Source organism: Papio anubis, chromosome 12 (assembly GCF_008728515.1).
Source record: "Papio anubis isolate 15944 chromosome 12, Panubis1.0, whole genome shotgun sequence".
NCBI classification, from domain to species: domain Eukaryota; kingdom Metazoa; phylum Chordata; class Mammalia; order Primates; family Cercopithecidae; genus Papio; species Papio anubis.
This window is the reverse complement of record NC_044987.1, coordinates 56296296-56309208: the sequence shown is the minus strand read 5'-3', so window position 1 is coordinate 56309208 and position 12913 is coordinate 56296296. Positions and strand designations below refer to the sequence as shown.

General features: G+C 38.7%; 1 protein-coding gene across 6 annotated transcripts in view; it reads right to left on the bottom strand.

Annotated features, from left to right (window-relative positions):
- INTS4 (integrator complex subunit 4) overlaps positions 1-12913 on the bottom strand; it is a 109701-nt gene that overhangs the window by 80916 nt on the left and 15872 nt on the right. The gene's annotated exons all lie outside the window — the stretch shown is intronic.

Below are 12913 nucleotides of genomic sequence, written 5' to 3'. Positions count from 1 at the left end.
ATTACCCTAGTCCAATGCTACTAAAACAAGCTATATGAATAATACAGTAACATATATTAAAAATACTTTGAAGACATGAGATTGTACATGAGGTAATAAAAAAGGTACAAAACTCTGGATTTCAAACTTCTTTTGACTAACATCCAAAGTAAGAAACATACATAATATTGCAACACAGTACATAAAAACACACATACACCAAGTTTAACAAAACAATATTTACCTTATAGCTTGTGATTTACTCTGATATTTATATTTCATTTTCTTTTTCAAAAAAAAAAAAAAATCACGTCTGAAGAAATTGGTCGCATTACCCACTGAAGGATCATGATTCTCAAAGTGAGTCACTAGTTTGGAGAAAAGTGAATGGGATTTGGCCAGCTTGAACAACACAGCGAGGCCCCATTTCTTTAAAAAAAAATTTATAGTCAGGTATGGTGGCACACACCTGTAATTCCAGCTACTCAGGAGGCTGAGGCCAGAGAATTGCTTGAACCCAGGAGGCGGAGGTTTCAGTGAGCCGAGATCACGCCACTGCACTCCAGCCTGAGCAACAGAGCAAGACTCTGTCTCAAACTGCGCCCCCTAAAAAACAAAAACAAAACAAATGAACTATTTATATTTAGCATAAAAACATCATTTCTCATGACTAACCTGTTGATTGCACCTCTGTTACAAATACTTTGATTTTCAAGCATCAAACTAAATCCTTCCAGCTTCTGTTAACCAGGCAACAATAATGCACAATCAATGTATTACTGCACACTGAATCTTAGCCCAAAAGAGAGTCTCATGCTGTCAGGGAAACAATTACAGTTTTATGATGTCCTTCCCCTACAGGTCACTTCTTGCATCAAGGTTACCATCATTAAGAACTGCTTTTCTTTATACTGTTGGATAAAAACTTATTAATTAAAAAAAAAACTGCTAAGTATCTGCAGATGCTGCTTTGGTGTTACACACTTCGTCAGGCCATTGAAGTATATTAATGGAGGAAGTAAGCAAACCACATCCCCAATAATAGACCAATAAAAATAAACTAGTTTACAATTTTGCTATATATTTTAAAAAATGGTTCTGCATATCAACAAAATCTGAGAATGAAGTTGAATAAGACAAAAATAACATACTGACCCATTCAGCATCGATATGGATTTTTTTTTCTTATGAGATAAGGGTCTCGCTCTGTCACCCAGGTTGGAGAGCAGTGTGGCGATCAGTATTTACTGCAACCTTGGCCTAACAAGCTTAAGAGATATTCCTACCTCAGTCTCCTGAGTAGCTGGGACCACAGGTGTGTGCCATGACACCTGGCTAATTTTTAAAATTTTTGTAGAAATGGAATGTTGCCATATTGCCTAGACGGGTCTCAAACTCTTGGACTCAGGTGATCCTTGATATGGATGGGTTTTTTTGTTTTTTTTTTTGAGACGGAGTCTCGCTCTGTCGCCCAGGCTGGAGTGCAGTGGCTGCATCTCAGCTCACTGCAAGCTCCGCCTCCCGGGTTTACGCCATTCTCCTGCCTCAGCCTCCCAAGTAGCTGGGACTACAGGCGCCCGCCACCTCGCCCGGCTAGTTTTTTGTCTTTTTAGTAGAGACGGGGTTTCACCGGGTAAGCCAGGATGGTCTCGATCTCCTGACCTCGTGATCCGCCCGTCTCGGCCTCCCAAAGTGCTGGGATTACAGGCTTGAGCCACCGCGCCCGGCCGATATGGATGGTTTTTAAGGACAGATGACAACTTGGTGTATTCTGTATGCAGATTCTAATGGATACCCTCTTTTAACAAGACCTTTGTTCTCCCAGAAAAATCTTTACAAATAGGAAAGGAAGCAGAAGACCCTCAATTTCAGCTGTGCAAATGCTACACAAGAAAACTGCATTAATTTCCTGTCAAGTCTTTGAACTATGTCTATTCGTCTCTCAAATGAGGATTAGCTATCCAATAAGTAAAATGATTAAGGAGAGGATAAATGAGAAGAACTTTGAAAAGTATCCAAAAGCATGACTTTCTTCCTACTGTGATACAAAGAATACAACAAAGTAACATCCTGTATTTAAAAATTATTATAAAGAGACCATTTAAACTTCAAAAAATAATGATTATAGTATAACATAGTAAATAAAACAGGAGATGAATGGAAGGAAGGAGGAAGGAATGAGGAAGGGAGACTGGAGGGAGGGAGGGAGGGAGGGAAGGAAAGTAGGAAGAAAAGAAGAGAGGGAGGGAGGGGAGGCAAGCTCTTTTTATGGTGATAACAAAGTCAGGAAAGATTTAATAACAGTTGCTAAAATGGTGGGTAAAGTTTGATGACGAAGAGCATATTTACATAATCTCAAAGTATCTCTCCACAAATTATCTATTTTTGATTTTAATATTTTATTATTATAGTCATAATTATATATATTTATGGGATAAAATGTGATACTTTGATACATGTATGCAATGTGGAATTATTAAATCAAGCTAATTAACATATATCCATCACCTATCATTTTTTGTGGTGAGACATTTGAAATATTCACTTAGGTTTTTTGTTTTTTAAGAGACAAGGTCTTCCTCTGTCACCTAGGCTGGAGTGTAGTGGTACGATTATAGCTCACACAGCCTGGAACTCCTGGGTTCAAGCAATCCTCCTGACTCAGCCTGAGACTACAGGTGCACACCACCATGCCCAGCTACTTTTTTTACTTTTGTAGAGACAGAGTCTCGCCATGTTGCCCAGGCTGGTCTTGAATTCCTGGGCTCAAGCAACCCTCCCACCTTGACCTCACAAAGTGTTGGGATTACAGGTGTGAGTCACTGCACCTCCCTCCTCTTAGTTATTTTTAAATATACATTATTGTGGACTATAGTCACCTGCTATGTAATAGATCTCAAAACCTATTTCTCCTATTCCTCCTGTTGAGCTGAAACTTTGTAACCTTTGACCAGTAACTCCCCACTCCCTCACTTTACTACCACTCCCAGCCTCTGGTGATCATCACTCTACTCTCTTTGAGTTCAACTTTTTAAAATTATACATATAAATGAGATCATGTGGCATGTGTTTTTCTGTGCTTGGCTTATATCACTTAGTATAATGTCTTCAAGATTCATACATGTTGACACGAATGACAGGATCCCCTTCATTTACAAGGCTGAATAGTATTCCATTGCATGTATATACCACATCTTCTTTATCCATTCATCTGCTGATAAACAGGTTGATTCCATACACTGGCTATTGTGAACACTGATGCAATGAACATTGGAGTGCAAGCATCCCTTCAACATACTGATTGCAATTCCTTTAGATATATACCCAGAAGTAGGATGGCTAGATCACATGCTAGTTCTATTTTTAGTTTTTTGAGACCTTCATCTTGTTTTCCATAAATAGCTGTACTAATTTACATCTTTGCCAACAGTGTACGAGGGTTTCCTTGTCTCCCCATGTCAACACTTGTTATTGTTCATTTTTTTATAAAAACCATTCTAATAGATGTGAGGTGATATCTCATTTAATCTGCAATCTGCATTTTCCCAATGACTAGTGATGTTGCACACTTTTTCATGAACCTGTTGGTCATCTGTATGAAGGGTCTGTTCTGGTCCTTTACCCATTTTTGTAGCCAGGTTTTGTTGTTGTTGTTGCTACTTAGTTGAATTCCTTATATATTTTGGATATTAGCCCTTGTCAGATATATGGTTTACACTTTTTTTTTTTTTTTTAACCTCTATGGGTTGTCTCTTCACTTCACTCTCTTCAGTTTCTTTTCTTGTATAGAAACTATTTAGTTTGATACAGTCCCATTTGTCTATTTTTTGTTGTTGTTGGTTGCCTGTTCTTTTAAAGTCACACAAAAAAATCATTGCCCAGACCAATGCCACAGAGCTTTCCCTGTGTTTTCTTCTAGCAGTTTTGCAGTTTCAGGTCTTTTGTTTACGTCTTTAATCCACTCAGTTCAAGTATGTATATGACATAAGGGTCTAATTTCATTCTCCTGCATATGAATGACCACTTCTCCCAGCATCATCTATTGAATAATTGTCCTTTACCCAGTGTGTGTTCCTGGCACCACTGTCAAAAATCAGCTGACCATAAATGCATGGGTTTGTTTCTGGCTTTCTATCCTGTTCCTTTGGTACTGTTTTTATGCCAGTACCATGTTGTCTTGACTACAACTGCTTTATATTTTGAAAACAGGGAATGTAGTGTCTCTGGCTTTGTTCTTTTTGTTCAAAATTATTTTGTGGTTTCATACAAATTTTAAAGATTTTTTTTCTATTTCTGTGAAAAATGATACTGGAATTTTGACAGGGATTACACTGAATCTGTAGATCATTTTGGGTAGTATGGACATTTTAACATATTAATTCTTCCAACCCATGAATTTTTGGGAACTGCCATCTTGTTTTCCACAATGGCTGCACTATTTTGCACTAATACTATCAATGCACAAGGGTTCCAATCCTTGCCAATACTTTTTTCTTTTTGGCAATAGCTATCCTAATGGGTATGAAGTGATACCACACTGTGGTTTTGACTTTCTTTCCCTAATGATTAATGATCAGTGATATTAAGCATCTTTTCTTATTGGCTTATTGGCCATCTATATGTCTTCTTTGGAAAAGTAAGTTTCCTTAAGGAACTCATGACCCAATAGTCATAGTTACAAAAGAAATGCAATACATTATAACTGCATTTGGAGATGGGGCCTTTCGAGAGGTAATTAAGGTTAAATGAGGTCATAAGGATGGGACTCTAATCCAATAGGACTGGTGTCCTTATGAGAGCTCTCTCTCCTCATGTACAGGGGAGAGGCCATAAGAGAACACAGCGAGTAGGCAGTTGTCTTCAAGCCAGGTAGAGAGCCCTCACTAGGAACCGAATTTGCCAGCACCTTGATCTTCGATTCTAGACTTCAGAAACGTGAGCAATTTCTGTTGTTTAAGCCATCCAGCCTGTGGCATTTTGTTATGGCAGCCCTTAGAGAGGTATATCCCAGAAGTGAATTGCTGGATCATATGGCAATTCTATTTTTAATTTTGGGGATCAAATAACTCTATAATCAAAACCTGGCAGACACCACCTTAGCCAAGTATCAAAGGCAACATCATCAACGAGTCAAACGTATCTGTGCCTCATGATATGATACATTGTGAGGGACACAAAATTATTTGTTATATTCTTGTCAAAATGCATTGGCTGAATCTAAACTGAAAATATCAGATAAAACCAGATTGCAAGACATTTTACAAAATAAATGCCCTACACTTCTCAAAAATGTCAAGGTAATGAAAGACAAAGAAAGGTTGAGTGATCTTTTCAGATTAAGGGAAACAAAAGAGACATGAAAACTAAATATAGTCATGCATCAATTACCAAAAAGCATACATTCTGATAAATGCATCATTAGGTGATTTCATCACTGTGCCAACATCAAGAGTGTTCTTACCCAAACCTAGATTGTAAAGCCTACTACATCTAGGCTACATGATATAGCCTAATGCTCCTAAGCTATAAACCTGTACAACATGTTACTGTACTGAATATTGTAGGCAACTGTAACATAATGGTAAGTATTTGTGTAATCTAAACATATCTACACATAGAGAAAGTAGTACAGTAAAAATATAATATAACCTTACGTTATATTACTGTTATACTATATATACTAATATACATTACACTGTCGTATATGCAGTCCATCCTTGACTGAAATGTCATTATTAAGTGATGCATGCTGTAATTGATACCCTTAAAAAATACATATGAAGCATTTACTTTGGTGGAAAAAGGGCATGATTTCTCCAATTTACTTAAATGGTACATTATTCAGCTGTAAAAAGGAAGAAAATCCTGACACATGTTACAATGTGGATGAACTTTGAGGACATTATGCTAAGTAAAATAAGCTAGGCACAAAAGGACAAATATTCCATGATTCCACTTACATGAAATCCCTACAGTAGAAAAATTTATAAAAACAGTATATAGAATGGTGGTTGTTAGGGACTAGGGGATGGGGAGTTATTGTTTAATGGGTATAGAGTTTCACTTCCGCAAAACAAAAAGAGCTCTGTCAGTGAAAGGTGGTGATGATCACACAACTCTGTGAATATACTTAATGTCACTAAACAGTATGTTTTAAAATGGCTGACATAGTAAATTTTATGTTATCTCTATTTTATGACAATTTTATTAAAAACTTAAACACTTAATTACCATATGACCCCAAAATTCTGCTCCTTAGTATTCATCCAAGAGAATTGAAAACATGTAGTAAGCAAAAATTTGTAAGTGAATATTCTTAGTATATATCCAAGAGAACTGAAAACACATATTAAGCAAAAAACTTGAAAGTGAATATTCATAGCAGCATTATTCAAATCAGCCAAAACGTGGGAAAAAATGTAAATGTTGATAAATTCACCAAAATTCAGTGAAGTATAATTTTTTTCCTTATATTTATTTATTTTGAGACAGAGTCTCACTCTGTCACCCAGGCTGGGGTGCAGCAGCGTGATCTCAGATCACTGCAGCCTCTGCCTCCCTGGTTCAAGTGATTTTCATGCCTCAGCCATCAGGGTAGCTGGGATTACCACCACACCCAGCTAATTTTTATATTTTCAGTAGAGACAGGGTTATCACCATGTTGGCCAGGCTGGTGTCAAACTCCTGGCCTCAAGTGATCTGCCTGCTTTGGCCTCCCAAAGTGCTGGGATTACAAGTGTGAGCCACCACGCCAGGCCTGAAGTATAAATTTTTAATAGTTGTGATAAGATATAATACGTATACCATGCAATTCTCCCAGAGAACATATGCAATTCTCCCAGACAACATGTACAATTCAACGGTATGTATGTATATATATGTATGTATTTATGAATGAATGAATAAATGACAGCGCCTCACTCTGTCGCCCAGGGTGGAACGCAGTGATGTCATCATAGCTCACTGCAGCCTTGACCTCCTGGGCTCAAGCAAGCTTCTTGCCTCAGCCTCCCAAAGTAGCTGAAGCTACAGATGTGCACCATCACACCGGCTAGTTCTTTTGCACAGATGAGGTCTCATTGTGTTGCTCAAGCTGATCTTGAACACCTGCATTCAAGCGAGCTTCCCACCTTGGGAAGCGTTAGGATTACAGGCATGAGCTACTGCACCTGGCCAATTCAATGCTTTCAGTATTGCACATATATGCACAACAATCACCACGGTCAGTTTTCAAACATTATCATTACAGAAAGATCCCCCTCCTGCAAAAAAAAAAAAAAAAAAAAAAAAAGCCATTCTGTACCCTTTAGCTATCAATTCCTATCTCTCTGTTTGCCTAAGTCCTAACCAACCACTAATGTACTTTCTGTCTCTATAGACTTAACCTATTATGGAAATTTAATATAAACTGAATCATGTAATAGGTGGTCTTTTGTGTCTGGCTTCTTTCACTTAGCATAATGTTGTCAAAGTCCGACGAAATTGTAGAATGTATTGGTATTTTATTCTTTTTAATGGCCAAATAATATTCTAACGTGCATTGTTTATCAATTCATCAGTTGATGGTCATTTGACTTGCTCCCACCTTTGACTATTGTGAATGCTGCTGCTGCAAACATCCATAGGGCCAGGTGCAGTGGCTCACGCCTGTCATCCCAGCACTTTGGGGGGCTGAGGCGGGCAGATCACCTGAGGTCAAGAGTTCGAGACCAGTCAGTCCAACACGGTGAAACCCCGTCTCTACTAAAAATACAAAAAAATTAGCCAGGCGTAGTGGCGAGCACCTGTAGTCCCAGCTACTCAGGACACAGAGGCAGGAGAATTGCTTGAACCCAGGAGGCAGAGGTTGCAGTGAGCCAAGATCACACCACTGCACTCCAGCTTGGGCAACAGAGTGAGACTCCATCTGGGGGAAAAAAAAAAAATTCATATACAAACTTCCGAGTTAATATGTTTCAGTAGTTTGTTGGCAGATATCTACAAGTAGAACAGCTGGGTCCTATGGTAAGGCTATTTTTAATTTTTTGAGGAACTGCCACACTGTTTTTGAAAGCAGCTGAGTGAACACTAGGCGCAGTGGCTCACTCCTGTAATCCTAGCACTTTGGGAGGCTGAGACAGACAGATCTCTTGAGCTCAGGAGTTCAAGACCAGTCTGGGTAACACGCCAAAACCCCATCTCTACAAAAAATACAAAAATTATCCAGGCGTGCTGGCATGCACCTGTAGTCCCAGCTACTTGGGAGGCTGAGGCAGGAGGATCACTTGAGCCTGGGAGGCAGTTTTATTACAGACATCCTAGAAATGTGAGATGGCATCTAATTGTGGGTTTTTTGTTCTTTGTTTTCAGACAGACTCTTGCTCTGTCACCCAGGCTGGAATGCAATGGGAAGATCTTGGCTCACTGCAACCTCCACCTCCCAGGTTCGAGCCCCATGCCTCAACCTCCCGAATAGCTGGGATTACAGGCGCCCACCACCACATGTGGCTAATTTTTGTATTTTTAGTAGAGACAGGGTTTCACCATGTTGGCCAGGCCAGTCTCGAACTCCTGACCTCAAGTGATCCACCCGTCTTGGCCTCCCACAGCGCTGGGATTATAGGCGTGAGCCACAGCACCCAGCTCATTGTGGTTTTGATATGCATTTCCCTAGTGACAAGTGATGTTAAGCTTTTGTGTTGTGTGTTTATCTCTTTTGTGTATCAAGACTTTGGAGAAATACCTATTCAGAACTTTTGCCCATGTTAGTTTAATACTTTTTTTTTTTTTAATTTGCCACTTTCCCTTCTCTGTCATGTTTTTAATTGGGTTATTTGAATTTTTATTATTGGGTTGTAAGAGTTCCTTAGATAGTCTAAATACAATTACCAGCCGGGTGAGGTGGTTCACACCTGTAATCCCAGCACTTTGGGAAGCCAAGGTGGGTAGATCACTTGAGGTCAGGAGTTTGAGGTCAGCCTGACCAACATAGTGAAACCCCATCTCTACCAAAAATACAAAAAACAGCTGGGCACACGCCTGTAATCCCAGCTACTCAGGAGGCTGAAGCAGGAGAACCACTTGAACCTGGGAGGCAGAGGTTGCAGTGAGCTGAGGTCAAGCCACCATAGCACTCCAGCCTGGATGACAAAGTGAGACTCTGACTCAAAAAAAAAAAAAAAAAAAAAATACAATTACCTCATTATATATATGATTTACAAGTATTTTTTCCTATTCCATGGGTTGTCTTTTCTCTGAAAAACAAGTTTTCAGTTTTAGTGAAACCCAATTTATTAACTTTTTTCTTTTATTACATGTGCTTTTGTTACATCTAATAATCCACTGCCAAATCCAAAGACATGAAAATTTACCACTATATTTTCTTCTTAGGGGTTTATAATTTTAGCTCACATATATTCAGGTCTTTGATTCATTTTGAGCTAATTTCTGCATGGTGTGCGGGAAGTTTCCAGCTTCCTTCTTTTACATGTCCCAACACCATGCATTGAAAAGACAATTTTTTTCTCCACTGAATAGTACTGGCATCCATATAGAAAATCAGTTGACCAAAGACACATGAGTTTATTTCTTCTCCTTCTTCTTCTTTTTTCGTTAGAGACAGGGTCTTGCTGTGTCACTCAGGCTGGACTGCAGTAGCACAGTCTCGGCTCACTGGCAGCCTCAACTTCCCAGGCTCAAGCAATCCTCCCATTTCAGCCTCCCGAGTAGCTGAGACTACAGGCGCGCACCACCATTCCTGGCTAGTTTTTATATTTTTTGTAGAGATGGGGTTTTGCCATGTTGCCTAGGCTGGTCTCAAACTCCTGGGCTCAAGTGATCTGCTCACCTCAGCCTCCCAAAGTAGTGGGATTACAGGTGTGAGCCACCACACCTGGCCAATTTCTTGACTCTCAATTCTTTTTTTTTTTTTTTGAGCCAAGGTCTTGCTCTACCACCCAGGCTGGAGTGCAGTGGCACAATCACAGCTCACTGCAGCTTCAACCTCCCAGGCACAGCAATCCTCCCATCTCAGCTTCCCAAGTAGCTGGGACTATAGGTACAAGCCACCACACCCGGCTAATTTTTTTGTTTTTTGTAGATATGGGTCTCCCTATGTGACCCAGGCTGTTCTTCAACTCCTGGGCTCAAGTGACCCTCCTGCCTTGACCTCTCAAACTGCGGGATTGCAGACATAAGCACCGCCCTAGACAGTATCCTCGCTTTTCCTTTTTTTTTTCCTAATATGTCCATCTTCTGGTCCTCTCATTTCTGAGTCTAGTAATTTGAGTCTTCTCTCTCTTTCTTGGTCAATATAACTAAAGGTTTGTCAAATTTGTTGATCTTTTCAGAAAAGCAAATTTGGTTTTGTTGATTATCTGTTGTTTTTCTATTCTCTGTTTCATTAATTTCTACTCTAATCTTTAGTATCCCCTTCCTTCACATGCTTTAAGTTTAATGGGCGCTTCCTTTTCCAGGGTCTTAAGCTGGAAGGTTAGGTTACTGATTTTAGATCCTTATTCTTTGTTATTTAAGATGGGCACTTACAACTATAAACTTCTACAGGCACTGCTTTAGCTGCATCATTTTCTATTTTATTCATCTCAAAGTATTTTCTAATTTCCCTTTTGATTTCTTCATTGACTCATTAGTTACACAGAAAAGTACGTTGTTTAATTTCCACATGTTTGTGGGTTTACTAAATTTCTTCCCATTAATTTATAATTTCATCCCACTGTGGTCAGAAAACATACTTTGTATCTTTTCTATCAAGAGTAAATATGTGTATATAAATTACATCTCAATTACAAAACAAAAAACTTTTAGGCACATTGTATGATAAAGTCATAAACCAAAATGGCATTTGGCAATAGAAACAGTGGTTGTAGTTATGAATCATAGATAGCCTTCATTACTGTAGTCTGAAAAAGCTTGTGACAGATTTGCCATTGACAAACAGTTCCAATTTTTATCCTATTAAGAACCTCTACAGGCTGGGTGCAGTGGCTCACACCTGTAATCCCAGCACTTTGCAAGGCCGAAGTGGGCAGATCACGAGGTCAGGTGATCGAGACCATCTTGGCTAACACGGTGAAATCCCGTCTCTACTAAAAATACAAAAATTAGCTGGGCACGGTGGCACGTGCCTGTAGTCCCAGTTACTCAGGAAGCTGAGGCAGGAGAATTGCCTGAACCCAGGAGGCGGAGGTCGCAGTGAGCCGAGATCACGTCACTGCACTCCAGCCTGGGCAACAGAGAGAGACTCTGTCTCAAGAAAAAAAAGGAACCTCTACAAATGATTTAAAAAAAACACACACACAAACTCTATATGCTTAACTGGCAAAGGACATAAAAAGTTAATTCCCATGAGAGGAAATACAAATAAAGGAAAAACATGAAAAAGAAACCTCATTAGCAGTCTCTTCAAAAAAGAGATTTTTTAAAAATGAAGTATCATTTTCCACATACCAAATTAACAGGTTTATCTTTGATTTTTAAACATTAATATCTAATGCTAGAATAAAGCAGTGAAACTAGGCACTCTCATATACTGCTTGTGGGCATACAAATTGGAACACTTTGGAAAGCAATTTGACAAAAAGTATTAAGAGCCTTAGCTGGGCACAGTAGTTCACGCATGTAATCTCGGGCAACATAGCAAGATCCTTGTCTTTTATTCAAAAAAATAAAGAACACAGCCTTAAAAAAATTCTAGGCCAGGCACTGTGGCTCATGCCTGTGATCCCAGCACTTCAGGAGGTCAAAGCTGGGGGATCACTTGTGTCCAGGAGTTCGAGAGTAGCCTAGGCAACACAATGAGACCCAGACTCTATTCTTCTAAAAATAAAAATAAAAAATGTAAAATAAATTCTAAATGTTTTCAATTAGTAATTCAGTAATTCTACTTTTGATAGTCTGTGTTTCAGATATAATTTTAAATACAGAAAATATTTTAGACGAGCAATATTCCCTGCAGTATTACTTCCAATTAAATAAATGGCTGCAATGTAAATTCAGTAATAGGTGAAGTTAAGTAAAAAGTATGGCTTAATTATTGGATATAATATTACACAGCCATTACAAATTATGTTTATAAAACACATATAAGAAAAATACTTATGTTAGCAAAAAAGGAGCAAAATTACATGATTACAGCAATGTGTTTAAAGAAAAAACAACAGCAAATGATTTGCATACAGAAAAAAAATCAGAAAGCCATATATCAAAAGACAAATAATGATTACCTTTGGGTAGTGAATTATGAATGCATTTTTCTTTATAGTTTTCAATATCTTTCCAAATTTTCTATGAGTACAAATTCTTAAAAAATACATTTAAGTATATAATAATATAAAATCTTATAGTTAAAAATATATTTAAAGCAGATTTAAGAAACTTACTGCAGATATCACAACCCACTCATTATGACAACTCTCCGAAGCAAACTTCACAGATATATATTTTCTCTCACAGGGGAGATGTACTCACTCTCCCACACACATAATCCCTAGTTTTTCCTTTTTTTTGAAAGACAGAGTCTCACTCTACCACTCAGACTGGAGTGCAGTGGCACAATCTCCACTCACATAACCTCCGTCTCCCAGGTTCAAGCAATTCTCCTGCCTCAGCCTCCCTAGTAGCTGGGATTACAGGCGTGCATCACCGTGCCCGGCTAATTTTTTTGTATTTTTAGTAGAGATTGGGTTTTACCATGTTGGTCAGGCTGGTTTCAAACTCCTGATCTCAAAGGATCCGCCCACCTCAGCCTACCAAAGTGCTGGGATTACAGGTGTGAGCCAGCACACCTGGCCCTATTTAAGCTTTTTGTATCGTACTTGTCAAAGAGTTTTTGTTTTTATGTATATTTGCTTTTTTACGATAAATCAAGTAGTCTTTCCTGGGACTCTGAAATAGCTTTCTAATTTCAAGAATATAATACTCTAACACAATTCAAATG